The sequence below is a fragment of the Osmerus mordax genome, chromosome 12 (assembly GCF_038355195.1).
Source record: "Osmerus mordax isolate fOsmMor3 chromosome 12, fOsmMor3.pri, whole genome shotgun sequence".
In the NCBI taxonomy this organism is placed as follows: Eukaryota; Metazoa; Chordata; class Actinopteri; order Osmeriformes; family Osmeridae; genus Osmerus; species Osmerus mordax.
In genome coordinates this window covers 16,381,745-16,396,595 of record NC_090061.1, presented here as the reverse complement: position 1 = coordinate 16,396,595, position 14,851 = coordinate 16,381,745, and positions in this window count along the sequence as shown.

The window sequence follows — 14,851 nt, the reverse complement described above, 5'->3', positions numbered from 1 at the left end:
TTCTTCAAGGGGCCAGACACCAGACTTGATCCAGCACTCAATATACTCTAAAGAATGTGTAATCATTTAGAGGTAGGATTATTCTCATAGGAATAGTATATACAGGTCTACATATTATGACACAATTAAACTAACTATCATGATAATTATGACATAATATCATATTTTGTTGTACTGATCAACTTCCTGGTCACATCACAATCTATTCACCAGCAGAAGTCTGTGAGAGGCCTGTAGGAAGCACAGGCAGGACTGAAGATCTCACACCCTCTGACTAGAAGACTAGGCAGAACAAAGCACACAAACCAACCAATCAGCCATAAACACTTTCTCTCAATTCAGGCAGCGGTGCTTCATGTAAACTGATACCAGGGTCTGTCTTGTCTTCTCTTTCTATCTCTTGCTACATCTCCTTCACTGTCTTTCTCTCTCCCTCTGTCTGTTGTCACTCCTCACAGTGACCATATGACTGACTTGTCACCTGTATCTTCCAGACCACTCCTCTAGTACACGTCAGTAGTATCTCTATTTAACCCTTGGTTTGTAGCTAGTGGCCTTACAACCACTATACTGCAAGTTAGAACTGCAGTTCTGACAGAAATTAACACAACCTGTACATAGTAAGATGACACACCTGCTACGGAGTAAACCCCTATCTGACAATGAGCAATTCTGTTTCTCGCAATGTAAAAAAATGCAGCTGTATAAAGAGATAATTCTTCTGGAATCAGAATCTATATTAAAGCTATGCATTTGACCTGCTGGTTTTGGTTCTATCTCTTGTTCTGCCTGGCCTCTTCACCTCAGGACAGATTTTCGGAGTAATGTTAAACAGATTAAATTGACACAGACAGATGTTAAAAATTAAAATGACACAGGTAACATTAAGTTGGAACAAGCATCAGCTATCAGATTGATGTTACTGTAAACCCTTGCTTAGTTGTTTTTGCTTTGGTACTATTATTGCAAGTAAAGCCTCACAACTCTTACTACATAACTCCGAACTCACACTTGTGACACAGCCAGTCTTTCATTCAAAACATTAATTTGGAATGTAAACATCTCTCACCACATAACCATTGATTCAAAATTTAGTTTCAAATGTGATTCAAGTTACTTGTGAAATGTCATGCGAACATATGATTTAATCACAAAAAACAACATAATGATCTTTTCAGTTTAGTCGTTTTAACTATCAGTGAATCCAATAATAATGCAAGATACATGTTTCAAATCTCCCTTAGAAGTGTAATTAGCTACAAAAGCAAACTATGCTACAGTACTGAAAACATTTACTGCAGTGTTCCTCACCTGGTTCAAAAAACAAAAAAAGCAAAACAAAGGATTGATTACTCTCCTACATTTCCATCAACCCAGTCTTGTCTTTTCATCCACATCGCAATGGATGTTATAATATGACAAACATCTCTGAAAGAATCTGCAGGCATGGCAAATCCAGGCTTGACACTGGTCTGCCGTGATGTAATTGAATGCCTCATCCATGGCCTGGAGAAGAGAAACTTGTTCATGAGGGTGCCTATCGTACACCTTCCACCTCCATGTGGAGAAAAATTCCTCAATAGGGTTGAGGAAGGGAGAGTATGGGGGAAAGTACAAGGCTTTAAATTGTGGATGGGCCTGAAACCATGCTTGCACCAATTGAGCATGGTGGAACCTGACATTCCACACAACAACATAGGTTACGCCATCAGCTCTACAGACCCAACTTAGCTCATCCAGGAAGCCAACAAGCAAAGCTGCATTAAATGACCCAATATGGTACTGTTCAGTAGTCTGTAGCCCTGTGTGTTTTTTTGTCGGCGTTTGTATGTGTTTGTGCATTTGCCGTTGCCGATACTAACGAGATTCGTGTTAAGTGTTATACGTTTGTTTGTCTAGTTATCGCCGGTACTCGGTATCGTGCTTTTCGTTGTTTTATTATTAGTTCAGTCGTACAGGGGCTTTGGAACAGGTAAGCTGCCCATGGGCATACACCCCATCATGTAGCTAACCCCTGTTAAACACCCTAGGTAAAGAGCGGGTGCCACCCATGTCTGTTTTATTAGTATAGGAATGTCTTTTGGTTAGGTAGATTAGGACACTTTTGTTGATTACTTTTCTTTGGCACCGCTCGTAGTTCCACTGTACCCTGTCGGCTGTGTTTCCCTTCTTGTGTTAAGAATAAACGTTTGTTTGCTTGTACCTCAGTGTGTCCTCGTGTATAGGCTCATTGGGCAGTGTTATGGCCTTTCCCCTAGACAAGGTCCGTAACATACCTGAACATACTCAATCCTCAGTTGCTGCATTCCTTTCAAAAGGCTTGTTTTACAGAACACCTGGTAACAAATGTAGTCATGTCACCTACTCTGTGATACACATTGGCATGCATTATGACCATTTGACAATTGCCTTGTAATGCATGCTGAAAGCTTACCGGTTTTCATTGTGGAAAGTTCTGATGATTGAGGCCACGATTGATCTTCTGAGGTTACCACTCATTTGGCTACCACTCATTTCATTACAGTAGTATACTCGTACCACAATGTGAAATCAATCATCAGTAGCGAATGGTATTGACAAAGCAATTACATGGGCCTGCATACCTACAGGTGCTGCTGGTTTTCAAATCTGAACACATGATGGTTTAGTCCCATTTGTTCATGTTTCATGGTAATTGGTGTCAATGGATCTCGTTATACTGAAACTTTCATGTTCTTAACTTGAAATATCGTTTGTCAGTTTCTATAAAACTATGCATTAAGAGTAATGCAACAGTTATCATTTTGAGGAGTAGTATCAATTGACAGTTCGATCATTGTAATGTAAGGAAATGACAGACATTTCAGATGTTAGGTGTGAATTGCATTTTATGTAAAATGGTAATACTTTGATGTTAAGTTGTGTCATTTTGAACATATGATTATAGTTCAATGAACAAATAATCTAAGGTGTATGTGTATTGTACATTGTGCACTATGTGCATTGAAAATCATGTTTGCGTGTAGAAAAATTTGCATTTTGATCGTCCGTTGTGAGTTTTGTGTTTAGAGTTTTGCAAAAGGACATCAAGTGTCAAGTGATTGTAAAAAAACTGTAAAAGTTATATTCTACAGTACTGTAGAAGACAGATTACAGTTTTCACATTAGGCAATACCCTTACATTACCCAATATTTATAGAATCTATCAATTCCTTACTGTAACATCTATCATGTGTAATCAAGTTGTGATCAATGAAGACATCCTCTACAAGCATTTTGAGCAAATGTGTTTTAATTTCAGATATACTTGTAAAATGTAATCTCCCCCCCCCAACTGAGTAACAACTGAGGCAGTGCCTGTTAGTAAAAACTGTTTCCTACCCTGTCAGTGATGATCTGATATGGCAGCAGTCTACAGGGGGCAAGGGGGGGCAAAGGCGCACTTTACTTCTAAAATCCCAGGAATCTCAGTCTGTATTTCTGTGCGTCAACGAATCAATTAAATATCTCAATCACCAGCTGCATCACAGGCATGGGCACTGCACTCGGCCTACTCTTAATTCCAGGAATCTGTGTGTGCATCTTGGTGTCACTGTATAAACCAGCAATGTCAATCGCCGTCTGCATCACGGCCACTGCACTAGTATGAGCTAACAAGCACAGAAGATGCTCTGGAAGATCTCTTTCACTTGAAATCAGTATTTCAATCATTTAAATACACAGAAATAAACAAACTAGATAAAGCATATGATGCATTATTTATTTAGTTTAAAGTGTATATCTCTGCGGCCAAGGGTGGAGCAGAATTCTCTCCAGAGTGGGCAGGTCTGTGGTACGCTCTGCCAAACACCTCCTCTGTAGGTTCTTATCTTCTGGAGAGGGAAAAGGAAAGAAAGAGATAGCAGAGAATATGAGAGAAGTGGAATAGATTGTGGTCAGCTCGATACAGACAAAAATAATGTGTGTTTCTGTGTGTCTCGTGTGAGTGTACATGTTCTTTTGATCTTGTCTGCGTATGGATGCGTGTCTTAAGGCTGCACATCCCGTTCTTGATGTAGGGCTCATCACTTATACCTCCCTGGTTGTGTTAAAGGGGAATACCCCAGACACCATGTCATATAAAAGTAACCCCCGCTGCCAGGCAGTGGATGGAACAGCCTGGTAGGAAGCATGGAGGTACCAGTCTGGAGGGATGTACTGGGTGATACCTGACACACACACACAAAACAAACTTATATATACTACATATTGAAATGTGTGTATAATTGTGTGCAATTGCAAATTAGATTTTTTTTAATTTTCAAGGCATTGTGGATATCTTGGTAAAAGTTTGATTCACTATTGCTCTTTAATATGTGGGGGGAATACTACACAGACATACACAAATACAGAACACACGTTCCTATGGTGTGCGTAACACCAGGTTCAGTCAAGACACTCACGTGATTGATTTCACCATTTATTCATACACATGACAAATGGTTTTACATTGGCGGAATGGATGTACATGGGGAAGCGTACATGTTGTCTGTCTATTCCCGTGGGGGATTTAACTTGTTGCTCCCTGCCTCATGTCATGCATGCTGCAGTGAAGGCAGGGAGCAACAAGTTAAATCCCCCACGGGGAGTAGACAGACAACATGGGGGAGAAGGGGATGGTGGCGGGTGGCAGCAGCGCAGAACACAAGGTAATCGAGGAAGCGTGTGCGTCTTTATAGCGGCGCCTATCAAGCTAAGCCTATGGGCTAGGAACACGGCGATGGGTGGTATGACGCGCGCTGCCCGAGTGCCATGCCTGAACCTGCTTCGCTCATTTCAGTCAAGACACTCACGTGATTGATTTCACTATTTATTCATACACATGACAAATGGTTTTACATTGGCGGAATGGATGTACATGGGAAGCGCTCCCTGCCTTCACTGCAGCATGCATGACATGAGGCAGGGAGCAACAAGTTAAATCCCCGACACTCCGTTAGTCTATACGATGTGTAGAGCGGAGCGTCGCTCATCCTGAGCCCCAGGAGGACCACATGACATCCCACTATTTACTAGTGACGAAAACAGTGTTTCTGGACTCCCAGGTCATGCTAACATTAATGATGACTACGGCTATGTGTGCATATCCTTCATGTCGCATACCATCTGATGTGCGGAGCCGTTCTACGCGCACGTCCCGTCCAGGTCCAGTGCTCGACGAGACGTGCGCCCACAACCGCCCCCCTACACAAACCATCTCTCCGGTACCCTTCTCATCCGCCGCGGGCAATGAGCCAATGGATGTACGCAAAGGCAGCACAATGCTGGAACAAGGGGATATGTTATCTAGTGGGAACAAAACAAAATGTGTGACAGCACACAGGCAGCCGCGCCCGCACCATGCTGTTCCTGGCCGGCATCCGGGTATCTCCTGAGGTACTCCCCGATTGCCATAGAGCGTGCAGCATGCATTGCATTGGCAAAGGAGTTCCCACGAGACATTCTAGCAATAATGATCCGGTAGCCTTCTCATACAGGGCAGATTTATGCTACCTCTAGAGACCCGCCCTCTAGCGCCCATCGGCGACCCCAAGGATGTACGCAAAGGCGCCTGTGTACGTGCACCAGATATGGGATGTTACATGAGGATGTGAGACAAATGTGTCAGCGGAGCATCCGCTGTTCCCTGGGAGTCCAGGGCATCTCAATGGATATCCCCATGTAGACACCGTGGATTCTGATGGCTAGCTTAGCGCATCAGAGCACGTCTGCGGATCACCACAGCTACATGGAGATCAGAAGAGACATACTAGCATTAGCAGGCCCGTAAAGATTGCCCCCACAGCCCCCGCACCGCGGGGGGGCCTCGCAGGGATGGGGGGCCTCGCGTGGCAGGCCCCCTGTTTTTATTTTTTTTAATCCAATTTGAATTACATGGGATGTCTTATTGTCTTGTCTGTGTTTCCAGAGTTTATATAAAAATAAAGGAAAGTATATTTAATTGTGCTTTCTTTGTTAGCTAGGTAAGTGACATGACGAAGTAGGTGAGATGGTTACACAGACCGGCGAGCCCTCTGCAAATAGGTAGCTAACTGTAGCGTAGGAAAAATGAAACACACATTTAAAAGCGGTGCCCAAAAGCGGCATTCAAAACAGAACATTTCTGAATTAAATGCCAAACTTCCCAAAATTACAAATTTCTTTTTCGACCAGCCGGTGAAGGATGCACTCATCTGCCAGAAGAGACAGGTATTGTACTGTTTGCTATAGCTAACATTACTGTACCACGTAGCTAACGTTAGCCTATACTTTGACAGCTGTACTGCTCTGTCTGTGTTGTGCTTCCTAGCGTTAACAGAGCCTCCTTTCCAAGAGCCAGGAAAATTAGCCTTTATTGACTTCCTATCAAGCTGACAACATTGAAATGGAGTGAAACTACAAAAAAAAGAGAAAGTAGAAAAAGTGCTTAATTATAAAATATATTACATAACTTACTTTATTAGAAAACATGATAACGTATGCGACAGTAGTATCGTGCAGTTGCAGCAATTGCGTTTGACTATTTAAACATATGTAGCCTGTGCACCAGGCTAGGACTGGGTTCCTTTAGTCTCTCTCTTTCTTTCTCTCCTCTGTGCGCTCTTTTCCAGTGCCAATGACGTCACTAATTGGGAGTGGAGTGGGCGTCTAGTGGGCCACTTAATTGCCGTAGAGGTAGGCGTATATAAATAGACACCTGGGGTCCTTACACCGGTAGGGTGTCACTCAGCTGCTGGCACTGGTGTGATGTAAGCCATGATCTGGGTGCTGTCTTAAAGTACGAAGGTATGTCGAACCGTTTTTGTCCTCGACTATGAGTTTACTGTGGGTGAGCGTACTAAAATGTTTGTTTCAATAGTGTGTGTGTGGAGGTGCAGACGCTGACCAAACCGTGGTGTACCAGTGGTTGCGTGACTTTCCATAGACAAGCACCCGCTGGGTATTGTGGCTGCCAAACGCTACAAACGTAGCGCTCCTCGCAAATTGTGACGTGGGCGGCAGGTACGAGCTATGCTCTGCCCGCAGTCGTGTAGCTCATTTTCGCTTTGTTGCCCTGATGAATGTGCGTAGATATGGGCGCATTGGCGCTATGGCATAGTATTTATTCTGTAATGGGTGCTGACTGAATCCAGATCACACTGTATTAACTATGAAATGTGACCGACCCGTATCAATTGTCTGTTCAACTGCAGCCGGCATTGTTGGTTGCTGTTCTCTACACGCATGATTGTGGTGCTGCTCATAGCCTAACTAGTGTATTGATTTGCTTTATTTGTTTTACCTGTTGATCAACCAAACCAACACCTCTATACTAATAAAGACTGTATTTTTATAATTTTCTAAGAACCTGTGTCTGTACAGATTATTAGTTCAGAGTTCCCCTTGCTCTGGCATTAGCACAGACAAGTTTAGCTCAAGGGGTGGCGTAGTCTGCTGTACACTAATAATCTGTACAGACACAGGTTCTTAGAAAAAGTATAAAAATACAGTCTTTATTAGTATAGAGGTGTTGGTTTGGTTGATCAACAGGTAAAACAAATAAAGCAAATCAATACACTAGTTAGGCTATGAGCAACACCACAATCATGCGTGTAGAGAACAGCAACCAACAATGCCGGCTGCAGTTGAAGTCTAAAAACATAAACAGACAATTAATACGGGTCGGTCACATTTCATAGTTAATACAATGTGATCTGGATTCAGTCAGCACCCATTACAGAATAAATACTATGCCATAGCGCCAATGCGCCCATATCTACGCACATTCATCAGGGCAACAAAGCGAAAATGAGCTACACGACTGCGGGCAGAGCATAACTCGTACCTGCCGCCTACGTCACAATTTGCGAGGAACGCTACGTTTGTAGCATTTGGCAGCCACAATACCCAGCGGGTGCTTGTCTACGGAAAGTCACGCAACCACTGGTACACCACGGTTTGGTCAGCGTCTGCACCTCCACACACACACTATTGAAACAAACATTTTAGTACGCTCACCCACAGTAAACTCATAGTCGAGGACAAAAACGGTTCGACATACCTTCGTATTTTAAGACAGCACCCAGATCATGGCTTACATCACACCAGTGCCAGCAGCAGAGTGACACCCTACCGGTGTAAGGACCCCAGGTGTCTATTTATATACGCCTACCTCTACGGCAATTAAGTGGCCCACTAGACGCCCACTCCACTCCCAATTAGTGACGTCATTGGCACTGGAAAAGAGCGCACAGAGGAGAGAGAGACTAAAGGAACCCAGTCCTAGCCTGGTGCATAGGCTACAATCATGATCCTGTAAAACGTACAGTCATTGCTTTCTACAAGATTCACACGACAAAAAATGACTCCATTTAGCGAACACGCTAATAATAAAACACAACTCCATACTATCAAGTGTGCCTGATGTAGCCACGGCCATCAAATTATTTCTGACAATACCCGCTGATAGGTCATTTTCCAAGCTGAAACTGATCAAAACATATCTCAGAAGCTCCATGTCACAAGAGAGGCTGTCAGGTCTGGCCATCCATAGCATAGAAAATGAATGTGCGCGCAGTTTAGATGTAAAGAGTGTGGTAAAAGACTTTGCACACAGATTTGCTAAAAGACACGCACATGTGTAGGCTATTCACCTGCAAACCGTTTGAGCGTTTTTTTTCTTATTTAATAAATTTCCCTCACAAGACAAGCTTGAGTTTTGATATCTTGCATTTATTACACGGCTCTTCAGAATGTTCCAAAAAGTTCAGTTGATCGCGTCGGGGTCCTGTTCATCCCGTCGGTATTTGTATTACATTATCCGTTACATATGTGGTGGGGGGGGGGGCTCTCAGGCTTATTCTGCGGGGGGGCCTCATGTGTTTCCGTTACGGGCCTGAGCATTAGCAATGTACAAAGCCACCCAGCCACAGGATACATTCAGACCACATTGGTCGCCGGAGGTCTCAGACCCGCTCGGCTTGAGCGCTTGCTCGGCTTGAGCGCTTGCTCGGCTTGAGCGCTTGCTCGGCTTGAGCGCTTGCTCGGCTTGAGCGCTTGCTCGGCTTGAGCGCTTGCTCGGCTTGAGCGCTTGCTCGGCTTGAGCGCTTGCTCGGCTTGAGCGCTTGCTCGGCTTGAGCGCTTGCTCGGCTTGAGCGCTTGCTCGGCTTGAGCGCTTGCTCGGCTTGAGTGCTATGCCTAGAGTAAAGATGGTCGCTGAGCGTTATCCACTGCAAGCCTCTTTGTGTACCAGCTGCAACATTTCCCGACAGTCTCTGTTCTCAAGCGCTCATGAGTTCTGCGCTTCCACGACGTCCAGCGCGGACGTGGACACCAGAAGCGGCCGCCCCGATCCAGAAGGAATGCGCCGTAAACAGCTCCGGGGACAGGCCACAGCGCTCGCACAGAACTCCGTGGCGTTGCGTGACCCGCGATCTGGTCGTGGCCTTGCCGGCTGCGTCACTGGTAAATAGGGGCTCATCAGGTGTCGCCCGGGGCGGTATAGCAGGTACCGGCGCATGAAGGAGAGGGGACAAAGGTAGTTAGTTTGGGCAATCACAATGGGGATGCCTTTACATGTCATGTACATGTAAAGGCATGTACTTCTATGTACATGTACATAGAAGTAGCACATCTAGAGGGCCATGTAGACATTCACCGTACTGCAGAAACCCGTGAGAACTGTATCGAGCAAGGTGTCGACTTAGCGCGAAGCACGTGTCGACAGCGTGTCGAAGATGCGCGGACTGCTGTGGCAGCCAAACGTCACCCAATAGAAAACTGTTACCAAGCCAGCGCACAGACGCTTTGACGGGTGGCGAGGCAGGACCTTGAACTTGCTTCGGTCATGTCCGCTTGCCCAGCCGAGCGCCTGCGATTTTATCATATGGATTGCGTTGTCCACACTAGCGTAACGCAAGAAAAGGGGCCCGCATGGAATCAAGCTGTTAATGCTGGCTACTGCGCCGCCGTGCGGAGCCGGCAGGTCCCTTGTAAGGCGCTCTTGCCCGACCGTGTGGCTACGCCCAGGGGCGCAAAAAGTGGGTATGTGCTATATGCGGCGCATAGGGGCGGCGCATAGGGGCGCTGCACCATGGGGGCGCCAAAGCGATGGTAAAAAATAATAAATAAATATTTTAAAATACTTTTTTCGTATTTTCTATATATAGCTGCTGTTGTGCGTTTCTGCATTTTCTCAATGTTATAAAACATGTTAGAACCGCTAGGGTAGGCGCCCTATCTCATAAGATTCTATCATATAAATTTGACATCTAACGTTAGATGCCAGTACCGCCACTCCCATAACCAGAATCAGAATCAGAATCAGAAAGGGATTTATTCGCCATGAAAGTTTGCACAGACAAGGAATTTGCTTTGGCAGGAAGGTGCATACAATAAACATATACCAAAAATTTAAATATGTGGACTAACTATACTAAGGGTACATAAACTAGCAGTACTAAGTGGGATAAATATAAGTTGCCGTAAATTACAATATAAAAATACAAAAATACAAATATTACAAAAAATACAAATGTACAAGATACCATGTTGTGGTGCAGTGCAAAAGCAGTGTGTTTTAAGCAATAAGTCATTTGAGTCAGTGTGGTCCCTTGGCCTTGTTGAAGAGGCCAACAGCGGAAGGGAAGAAACTGTTTTTGTGGCGTGAGGTATTGGTCCTGATAGACCGCAGCCTTCTGCCGGAGGGGAGTGACTGAAACAGGGAGTGTCCAGGGTGGGAGGAGTCGGCCACAATCTTCCTCGCTCGCCTCAGGGTCCTCGAGGTGTGCAGGTCCTCGAGGGTAGGCAGATTGCAGCCAATCACCTTCTCAGCAGTACGGATGATACGCTGCAGTCTGCTCTTGTCCTTGGCAGTGGCAGCAGCGTACCAGACGGTGATGGAGGAGGTGAGGATGGACTCAATGATGGCTGAGTAGAAGTGCACCATCATTGTCTTTGGCAGGTTGAACTTCTTCAGCTGCCGAAGGAAGTACATCCTCTGTTGTGCTTTCTTGATGAGGGAGCTGATGTTCAGTTCCCACTTGAGGTCCTGGGAGAGGATAGTGCCCAGGAAGCGGAAGGACTCCACAGTGTTGACTGGGGAGTCACACAGGGTGATGGGGGTGAGTGGGGCTGTGTTCCTCCTGAAGTCCACAACCATCTCCACTGTCTTAAGAGCATTGAGCTCTAAGTTGTTCTGGCTGCACCAGGTCACCAGGTTGGCCGCTTCCCACCTATAATCAGACTCGTCTCCACCAGAGATGAGCCCAATAAGGGTGGTGTCGTCCGCAAACTTCAGGAGTTTGACGGACGGATGACTGGAGGTGCAACTGTTGGTGTACAGGGAGAAGAGCAGAGGAGAAAGGACGCAGCCCTGAGGTGATCCGGTGCTGATGGACCGGGAGTCAGAGACTTGTGTTCCCAGCTTAACGCACTGCTTCCTGTCAGACAGGAAGTCTGTGATCCACCTGCAGGTGGAATCAGGCACGTTCAGCTGGGAGAGCTTGTCCTGAAGCAGGGCGGGGATGATGGTGTTGAAGGCAGAGCTGAAGTCCACAAACAGGATCCTGGCATAGGATGCTGGGGAGTCCAGGTGCTGTAGGGTGAAGTGGAGGGCCATGTTAACTGCATCGTCCACAGACCTGTTGGCTCTGTAGGCAAACTGCAGGGGGTCCAGTAGAGGGTCAGTGATGGATTTAAGGTGTGCCAGTACCAGGCGCTCGAAAGACTTCATTACCACAGAGGTCAGGGCGACGGGTCTGTAGTCATTATGTCCTGTTGGCCTTGGCTTTTTGGGCACAGGGATGATGGTGGAGGACTTGAGACAGGCTGGCACATGGCATGTCTCAAGGGAGGTGTTAAAGATGTGGGTAAACACCGGAGACAGCTGGTCAGCGCAGTGCTTGAGGGTGGCTGGAGAGACAGAGTCCGGCCCAGCTGCTTTGCGGGGGTTCTGCCTCTTGAAAAGTCTGTTAACTTCACCCTCCTGAATGGAGAGAGTCGTCACTGTAGAGGGGGGGAGGTGGGAGGCCTCCTGGGTGGGAAGGGGTAGTTCAAGACTGTCCAATTGTCTTTCAAATCTGCAGTAGAACTCATTCAGGTCGTTGGCCAGGCGGGAGTCGTTAGTGGAGTGGGGGGCTCTGGGCTTGTAGTTGGTAATTTGCCTGAGCCCTCTCCAGACAGAAGCAGAGTCGTTTGCAGAGAATTTGTGTTTTAGCCTCTCTGAGTACAGTCGTTTAGCCTCCCTCACCGCCTTGCTAAACCTGTTCTTTGACTCCTTGAAACTGTCTTTGTCCCCACTCCTAAACGCGGCCTCTTTCTCTGACCTCAACCTTCTGAGTTTAGCTGTAAACCAGGGTTTGTCGTTGTTGTAGCTTACCCTGGTGCGTGTTGGTATACAGCAGTCCTCACAGAAGCTGATGTATGATGTCACAGCCTCTGTGAGCTCATCCAGACTATTGGTAGCAGTCGTGAACATGTCCCAGTCAGTGCAGTCCAAGCACGCCCGCAGATCCTCCATAGCTTCACTGGTCCACTGTTTTGATGTCCTCACAGCAGGCTTACAGCGCTTTAGCTTCTGCCTGTATGCAGGAATCAGGTGGACCATGGCGTGGTCAGAGTGACCCAGTGCTGCTCGGGGGACCGCATGGTATGCTTTGCTGATTGTAGAGTAGCAGTGATCCAGGGTGTTTCCTTCTCTGGTAGGGCATTTGATGAATTGTCTATATTTTGGGAGTTCTTGAGTGAGATTGCCTTTGTTAAAGTCGCCTAGCACAATAACCAAGGAATCCGGATTTTCATGCTCCACACTCAGTATCTGGCTGGCGAGCACACGTTGAGCCTCGTTAACGCTAGCCTGCGGAGGCATGTAGACGCCAACCAGAATGAATGATGCAAACTCTCGTGGCGAGTAAAAAGATCTACAGTTAATAAAAAATGATTCCAGATCAGGAGAACAGTGCTGCAGAATCACTGTCACATCTTCACACCAGCCACTGTTAATGTAAAAACAAATACCACCGCCTTTCGTTTTGCCAGAGAGCACAGGGTTACGATCCGCTCTCAGCAGTTTGAAACCTGCTAGCTGTAGCGCAGAGTCTGGGATCAGTTCACTCAGCCATGTCTCCGTAAAGCACAAAACGGAAGATGAATGAAAGTCTCTGTTTTTCCACACCAGTAGCTGAAGTTCATCCAGTTTGTTGCTCAGTGAACGCACGTTGGAGAGAAATATCCCCGGTAACGCTGTGCGTGCCCCACGCCGACGGAGTCGCACCAGAGCACCGGCTCGTTTGCCTCTCCTACGGCGCTTCGCTGCTAGGACAAAGCCGAGGGTGGCTTTGACTATAATTCCCACTAATTCCGCCGCTGGAAGCAGAAAAGTGGGAAATAAATCCACAGGAGTTGTAGTCCTGATGTTTAGAAGTACTTCTCTAGTTAGAGAACCCCGGAAATCTTGGCAGAACACTGAATTAACAGACAAAACAAGACAAAAAAGAGCGCACCTAACGACCGAGGCAGCCATCATCGGCGCCATCTTGGATGTCTTCGCGTAGTGCGTAGTGCCCTACGCACTACGTGCTGTGCGTAGGGCACCAAGTCCTGCGGGGGGACCAAAAAGTAGCCGACTGAAAAATCATCATAGTTATAATAATTATAATGCTGATATTATTTCAGTATAGAAATATTAGGCACCTTTTCTGCATGCATATCACAAAACAAGCAGAACAAGATATATATTTAATTGCTCAAAACAAGTTACGATGGTGCCGCCCCCCCCCCCCCAAACAAATACACACTCAACTTCCCAAGCTCGCCGTGGGTGCCCTTGCTATCTCAGTGGCCTGACGAACTCTGACAGGCTAGGTCAGGTCAACTCGAAGATGGCCTCAAAAAGACCACAGGAATCAGGGTCAGAAAAAAGAAAAAGGAAGAAAGTGAGAGATGATGCCCATGCATCACTTTCAGGTAAGTCGATGTTTAATCATTGTTAAATACGGGAAATGTGCTGCTAATTTAATGGTTACACTATGCATACACCTCGAACTAGCTGACGTTGTTGCTAGCACACTCAAATATGTTATAACTTAGGTGCAAGCTAAATTGAGATTTTACTGTTAAACATTATGTCTTTTTATAAGTAGGCCTAACTGACGCCAGCTAGACGTTACTTTACTTTAGATTCTATTATGCTTTTATATAAGATTCATCAAATAGTTGATAAATAAAGGAGAGCACCTTGGCTTTGTCCTGCATGCTTTCAGTTTTAAATGTTTATAATTTTTTCTGTATAAGATTCTTTGTTTGAATATTTTGTCTTCTATACTGATCCTTTTTCGTTGTATTTCTAAATTAATGCAGGGTCTATTCTGAGATATGTGCAAGGAGAAGCATGTGACCAAGACAAAGATGCAGACAAGGAGCAACCGTCTTGCAGGTCTGTAGACTCTACAATACCAAGCCCTGATGATCAACAACAACCCTCAACCAGCAGTTTAGGGACAGATCCGCAGAGAACCACCACCTCTGATAGCACAAGTCCTGTCATTGAGAGTCCATCAGCAGGTGACAATGTAGAGACCTGTGTGCCCCCTCCAACTGATCCTGCTCTTTGGCCGCCATTAGTTTTAGACACGTATCGTGTTGAAATGGTACGAAGAGGTCCGTTTAAAATCCCATCCCATTTTAATTTTCCAAGGGGACTAGATGGCAGGGCGTTTCATAGTAGTCTACAATTCAAAACACTCTCAAATGGAGAGAAAGTCATGAGAAGTTGGCTTGTTTACTCGCAACAAAGCAATGCTGTGTTCTGTTTTGCGTGTAAGCTTTTCAGTTTGAAACCTATAAAGCTGACTGGAGATGAGGGCTACAGTGACTG